Consider the following 8,062-nt stretch of genomic DNA (forward strand, 5'->3'; position numbering starts at 1 on the left):
TCTTGGCCCATTAGGCCCATACCTTTTGCCGGGGTGCCCGAAACCCCTTCCAGTGACCCGATATGTACCCAGTACCCTCCGGAACACTTCCGGTGTTCGAATACTATCATCCTATATATCAATATTTACCTCTCGACCATTTAGAGACTCCTCGTCATGTCCGTGATCTCATACGGGACTCCCAACAATATTCGGTCACCAAATCACATAACTCATATAATAAAAAGTCGTCATCGGACGTTAAGCATGCAGACCCTATGGGTTCAAGAACTATGTAGACATGACCGAGACACCTATCCGGCCAATAACCAATAGTGGAACCTGGATGCTCATATTTGCTCCTACATATTCTATGAAGATCGTTATCGATCGAACCGTATGACAACATAGGTTATTCCCTTTGTCCATCGGTATGTTACTTCCCCGAGAATCAATCGTCGGTATCTTCATACCTAGTTCAATCTCGTTACCGGCAAGTCTCCTTACTCGTTCCATAATACATCATCATGTAACTAACTCATTAGTCACTTTGCTTGCAAGGCTTCTTATGATGTGCATTACCGAGAGGGCCCAGAGATACCTCTCCGATACTTGGAGTGACAAATCCTAATCTCGATCTATGCCAACCCAACAAACACCTTAGGAGATACATGTAGATCATCTTTATAATCACCCAGTTGCGTTGTGACATTTGATAGCACACAAAGTATTCCTCCGGTGTCTGGGAGTTGCATAATCTCATAGTCAAAGGAATATGTATATGACATGAAGAAAGCAATAGCAATAAAACTAAACAATCAATATGCTAAGATAATAGATGGGTCCTGTCCATCACATCATTCTCCTAATGATGTGATCCCATTATCAAATGACAAATCATGTCCATGGTTAGGAAACCTTAACCATCTTTGATCAACGAGCTAGTCAAGTAGAGGCTCACTAGGGACTTAGTGTTTTGTCTATGTATTCACACATGTATTACTGTTTATGGTCAATAAAATTCTAGCATGAATAATCGACATTTATCATGAATAAGGAAATATAAAATAACAACTTTATTATTGCCTCTAGGGCATATTTCCTTCATGGGCAGGGCAGCATTGATGGAAATATGACCTAGAGGCAATACTAAAATGGTTATTATTATATTTTCTTATTCACGATAAATGTTTATTATTCATGCTAGAATTGTATTGACCGAAAACTTAAATACATGTTTGAATATTTGAAGAAATACCGTGTCCCTAGTAAGCATGTACTAGACTAGCTCGTTGATCAAAGATGGTTAAGGTTTCCTAACCATAGACATGAGTTGTCATTTTATAACGGGATCACATCATTAGGAGAATTATGTGATGGACAAGACCCATCCATTAGCTTAGCATCTGATCGTTCAGTTTATTGCTATTGCTTTCTTCATGTCAAATACACATTCCTCCGACTATGCGATTATGCAAATCCCGAATACCGGAGGAATACCTTGTGTGCTATCAAACATCACAATGTAACTTAGTGATCATAAAGATTCTCTACAGGTATCTCCGAAGGTGTTTGTTGAGTTGGCATAGATCGAGATTAGGATTTTTCACTCTGAGTATCGGAGAGGTATCTCTAGGCCCTCTCGGTAATACACATCATAAGAAGCCTTACTAGCAAAGTGACTAATGACTTAGTTGCACGATGATGTATTACGGAACAAGCAAAGAGACTTGCCAGTAATGAGATTGAACTAGCTATAAAGATATCGACAAACGAATCTCGCGCAAGTAACATACCGATGGACAAAGGGAATTATGTATGTTATCATAATGGTTTGACCGATAAAGATCTTCGTAGAACATGTAGGAGCCAATATGGGCATCCAGGTTCCGCTATTGGTTATTGACCGGAGATGTGTCTTGGTCATGTCTACATAGTTTTGTCTACATAGTTTTCGAACCCCTAGGGTCCGCACGCTTAACATTCGTTGACGATATAGTGTTATATGAGTTATATGATTTGGTGAACGAATGTTGTTTGTACTCTCGGATGAGATCACGAACATGAAGAGTAGTCTCGAAATGGTCGAGAGGTAAAGATTGATATATAGGACGACGGTATTTGGATAACAGAAGTGTTTTCGGGTGGTACCAGGTATTTATCGGGTCACCGGAAGGGGTTCCGAGGAGCCCCGGTAGGTTATTGGGCCTTATGGGCCAAAAGGAGTAGAGCACACCATCCCACAAGGGGCTGGTGCACCCCTCTACCCCCTACCCATGCACCAAAGGAGGGAGGGAAGGAAAGGGGAGGCACCCTAAGGCAGCCATCTCCCTTTCCTTTCCCCCTCATGTTCCAATAAGGAAAGGGGGCGCGGCTAGGCAGGTGCCCTAGGGCAGCCGTCGGCCACTTGGGGCGCCCTAGGGGCTGCCTCTCCTCCCCCACCTAGGGGGTGCCACAACTGCACACAACATTGTCTTAGCCGTGTGCGGCGCCCCCATCCACCGTTTACTCCCTCGGTCATATTTTCGTAGTGCTTAAGTGAAGCCCTGCGGATATCGCATCACCATCACCGTCACCATATCGCCGTGCTGCTGAAACTCATCTACTACCTCTCCGTCTTGCTGGATCAAGAAGGCGGAGGACATCACCGAGCTGAACGTGTGCAGAACGCGGAGGTGTCGTGCGTTTGGTACTTGATCGGTTGGAGTGCGAAGAAGTTCGACTACATCAACCGCATTGTTAAACGCTTCCGCTTATGGTCTACGAGGGTACGTAGACACACTCCCCCCTCGTTACTATGCATCTCCATGGATAGATCATTGCATGTGCGTAAAATTGTTTTTCCATGCAACGTCCCCCAACAGTGGCATCCTAGCCAGTCCTATGTGTAGATGATATGCACGAGTAGAATACAAAGAGTTGTGGGAGGTGATAATCATACTGCTTACCACCAACGTCTTATTTTGATTCGGCGGTATTGTGGGATGAAGCGGCCTGGACCAATCTTACATGTCCACGCACATGAGACCGGTTCCACCGACAGACATGCAACTAGTTTTGCATAAAGGTGGCTGGCGGGTGTCTGTTTCTCCTACTTTATAGTTGAATCAAATTTGGCTACGACCGGTCCTTGAAGAAGGTTAAAACAACAAACTTGATGAATCACTGTTGTGGTTTTAGTTAAGAATGGTTCTTGCTTGAAGCCCGTAGAAACCACATAAACTTGCAACAACAAAGTAGAGGGCGTCTAACTTATTTTTGCAGGGCATGTTGTGATGTGATGTGGTCAAGATATGATGTGATATATGTTGATGTATGAGATGATCATGTTTTGTAATATCGACAACCGGCAAGAGCCTTAGGGTTGTCTCTTTATTGTATGAAGTGCAAGTGCCATGTAATTGCTTTACTTTATCATTATGCATTAGCGATAGTTGTAGAAGCAATAGTTGGCGTGACGACCTCGATGCAACGATGCTACGATGGAGATCAAGGTGTCAAGCCGGTGACAATGGAGATCATGACAATGCTTTGGAGATGGAGATCAAAAGCAAAAGATGAGGATGGCCATATCATGTTACATATTTTTGATTGCATGTGATGTTTATCCTTTATGCATCTTATTTTGCTTAGAACGGCGGTAGCATTATAAGATGATCCCTTCACTTAATTTCAAGATAAAAGTGTTCTCCCTGAGTATGCACCGTTGCTACAGTTCATCGTTTTGAGACACCATGTGATGATCGGGTGTGATAGACTCTACGTTCACATAAAATGGGTGTAAGACAGTTTTGCACATGCAGAATACTTGGGTTAAACTTGACGAGCCTAGCATATACATACATGGTCTCGGAACACTGGAGACCGAAAGGTCGAACATGAGTCATATAGTAGATATTGTCAACATAGAGATGTTCACCATTGATGACTACCCTATCTCACGTGATGATCAGACATGGGTTAGTTGATTTGGATCATGTACCACTTAGATAAACTTGAGGGATGTTTATTTAAGTGGGAGTTCTTTAGTAATTTGATTAATTGAACTTAAATTTATCATGAACTTAGTCTTAATAGTTTTGCATATCTATGTTGTAGATCAATAGCTCGCGATTTAGCTCCCCTATTTTTGATATGTTCCTACAGAGAAGTAAGTTGAAATATGATAGTACCAATGATGCGGTCTGGGTCCGTGATCTGAGGATTATCCTCATTGTTGCACAGAAGAATTATGTCCTTGATGCAACGCTAGGTGTCAAACCTATTGCAGGAGCAGATGCAGATGTTATGAATGTTTGGCAAGCTTGATATGATGACTACTTAATAGTTTAGTGCACCATGCTTTACGGCTTAGAACCGGGACTTCAAAAACGGTTTGAACGCCACAGAGCATATGAGATGTTCCAAGAGTTGAAATTTGTATTTTAGTCTCAAGCCTGTGTCGAGAGGTATGAGACCTCTGACAAGTACTTTGCCTACCGGATGGAGGATAATAGCTCAGCCAGTGAGCACATGCTCAGAATATCTGAGTACTACAATCGCTTGAATCAAGTGGGAGTTAATCTTCCAGATAAGATAGTGATTGATAAAGTTCTCTAGTCACTATCACCAAGCTACTAGAACTTCGTGATGAACTATAATATGCAAGGGATGATGAAAATGATTCCCGAGCTCTTCACAATGCTAAATTCAGCAGAGGTAGAAATCAAGAAAGAGCATCAAGTGTTGATGGTTAGTAGGACCACTAGTATCAAGGAAAAGGGCAAGGGAAAGAAAGGGGACCTCACTAAGAATGGCAAGCAAGTTGCCACTCCCATGAAGAAGCCCAAAGCTAGACCCAAGCCTGAAACTGAGGGCTTCTACTAAAAAGGTAATGGTCATTGGAAGTAGAACTGCCCCAAACATTTGGTGGATAATAAGGATGGCAAAGTGAACAAAGGTATATTTGATATACATGTTATTGATGTGTATTTTACTAGTGTTCGTAGTAAGCCCTGGGTATTTGATACTATTTTAGTTACTAAGATTAGTAACTCGAAAGAGGAGTTGCGGAGACTAGTTAAAAACGAGGTGACGATGTATGTTGGAAATGATTGCAAGGTTGATATAATCACCATCACACACTCTCGGGATTAGTGTTGAACCTAAAAAATGTTATTTGGTGTTTGTGTTGAGCATGAATATGATTAGATCATGTTTATTGCAATACATTTATTCATTTAAGTCAGAGAATAATTGTTGTTCTGTTTACATGAATAAAACCTTCTATGGTCATACACCCAATGTGAATGGTTTATAGAATCTCGATCGTAATGATACACATATTCATAATATTGATGCCAAAAGATGCAAAGTTGATAATGATAGTGCAACATACTTGTGGCACTACCGTTTAGGTCATATTGGTATAAAGCGCATGAAGAAACTCCATGTAGATGGACTTTTGGAATCACTTGATTATGAATTATTTGATACTTGCGAAGCATGCCTCATGGGCAAGATGACTAAAACTCCGTTCTCCGGAACAATGGAGCGAGCTAATGACTTATTGGACATAATACATACCGATGTATGCGGTCCGATGAGTGTTGAAGCACGCGGCGAGTATCGTTATTTTCTGACCTTCACAGATGATTAGAGTAGGTATGGGTATATCTACTTAATAAAACATAAGTCTGAACCATTTGAAAACTTCAAAGAATTTCAGAGTGAAGTGGATAATCATCGTAAGAAGGAAATAAAGTACGATTTGATCGTGGAGGCGAATATGTGAGTTACGAGTTTGGCCTTTATTTAAAATAATATGGAATTGTTTCACAACTCATGCCACCTAGAACACCACAGCGTAATGGTGTGTCCGAACGTCGTAACCATACTTTATTGGATATGGTGCATTCTAGGATGTCTCTTACCAATTTACCACTATCATTTTGGGGTTATGCATTAGAGACAGCTGCATTCACATTAAGTAGGGCACCATCTAAATCCGTTGAGACGACACCGTATAAACTGTGGTTTGGCAAGAAACCTATGTTGTCGTTTCTTAAAAGTTTGGGGATGTGACACTTATGTAAATAAGGCTTCAATCTGATAAGCTCGAACCCAAAGCGGAGAAGTGCGTCTTCATAGGATATCCGAAAGAAACTATTAGGTATACCTGATAACCCACAAGTATAGATGATCGCAACAGTTTTCGGGGGTAGAGTATTCAACCCAAATTTATTGATTCGACACAAGGGGAGCCAAAGAATATTCTCAAGTATTAGCAGCTGAGTTGTCAATTCAACCACACCTGGAAACTTAATATCTGTAGCAAGGTATTTAGTAGCAAATAATATGATAGTAGTGGTAACAATGGTAAAAGGGTAACAGTAGCAAACGTAATATTTTGGTGTTTTGTAGTGATGATAACAATAGCAATGAAAAAGTAAATAAGCGAAGAACAATATATGGAAAGCTCGTAAGAATTGGATCGGTGATGGAGAATTATGCCGGATGCGGTTCATCATTTAATAGTCATAACATAGGGTGACATAGAACTAGCTCCAGTTCATCAATGTAATGTAGGCATGTATTCCGAATATAGTCATACGTGCTTATGGAAAAGAACTTGCATGACATATTTTGTCCTACCCTCCCGTGGCAGCGGGGTCCTATTGGAAACTAAGGGATATTAAGGCCTCCTTTTAATAGAGTACCGGACCAAAGAATTAACACATAGTGAATACATGAACTCCTCAAACTACGGTCATCACCGGGAGTGGTCCCGATTATTGTCACTTCGGGTTGCCGGATCATAACACATAGTAGGTGACTATAGACTTGCAAGATAGGATCAAGAACTCTCATATATTGATGAAAACATAATAGGTTCGGATCTGAAATCATGGCACTCGGGCCCTAGTGACAAGCATTAAGCATAGCAAATTCATAGCAACATCAATCTCAGAAAATATTGGATACTAGGGATCAAACCCTAACAAAACTAACTCGATTACATGATAAATCTCATCCAACCCATCACCATCTATGTCACAGCCCTAGAATTGGTTGTAGCTAGTTGCACAAGCATTCATGCATCATGTATATATTTAAGAAAGTTGAATTGAGGTTTGTTGAAACCCTCAGAAATCAGTTCAAAAATAACCAACTTTAAAAATCTTCTCAAATGAGTCCAATAAAATGTTCCTGTTATTCCATAGAATTATTGGCAAGAGCTAAAATTGAAACCAATATTTTTACCATACAAGTGCCTAGAGGCAATATCATGCATCAAAACTACTTTTGACCATATAAATTTGACATGCAAGCTCAAGAACAGGGTCACCTAAGCAGCAAAAATATGCAATGAATAAAGCACTAGAACAAAAATTAATTGGACCATTGGAGGAGTCGCATACCAAAGAACAATCCCCCAAAGCAGTTTTGTGAATGGAGCTTTGAGCAAGGAGATCGAAAATGGCAGCAAGATGAGCTTGGACTCGGGTTTGAGCTGGTTGGTGATTTTTGTGGGAGGAAGAAGGAGTGTGTGGTAGCTAGAATAAGTGGAGGGGAGCCACCATGGGCCCACGAGGCAGGGGGGCGTGCCAGGGGGTAGGGCGCGCCCTGGACCCTGATGGCCAGGTGCTTGCTCCCCCTGTTGTGTTCTCAGTGCCAGATATTCTCAAATATTCCATAAAAATCATATTTAAATTTCAGGGCATCTGGAGAAATTTTATTTTCGAGGTATTTTTTATTGCACGGATAATTCGGAAAACAGACAGAAATTACTATTTTTGCTTTATTTAATATAAATAACAGAAAGTAAAAAGAGGGTACAGAGAGTTGTGTTTTCTAAATTCATCCATCTCATGCTCATCAAAAGGAATCCACTAACAAGGTCAATCAGGTCTAGTTAACAAACTCATTCCGAATAACATAGAACCGGAGAATTTTCGAATAACACTAGGTTACCTCAACGGGGATATGCACATCTCCAACAATAAGAATATCATATTTCTTCTTGACAGTAGGAAGGGGAAATTCAAAACCTCCAAAAATAATCAATGAAAATTTTCCAATAGAGTTTATACTATGAACTTGA

The sequence above is a fragment of the Triticum urartu genome, chromosome 3A (assembly GCF_056163025.1).
Source record: "Triticum urartu cultivar PI428250 chromosome 3A, HENAU_Tu73, whole genome shotgun sequence".
NCBI lineage: Eukaryota > Viridiplantae > Streptophyta > Magnoliopsida > Poales > Poaceae > Triticum > Triticum urartu.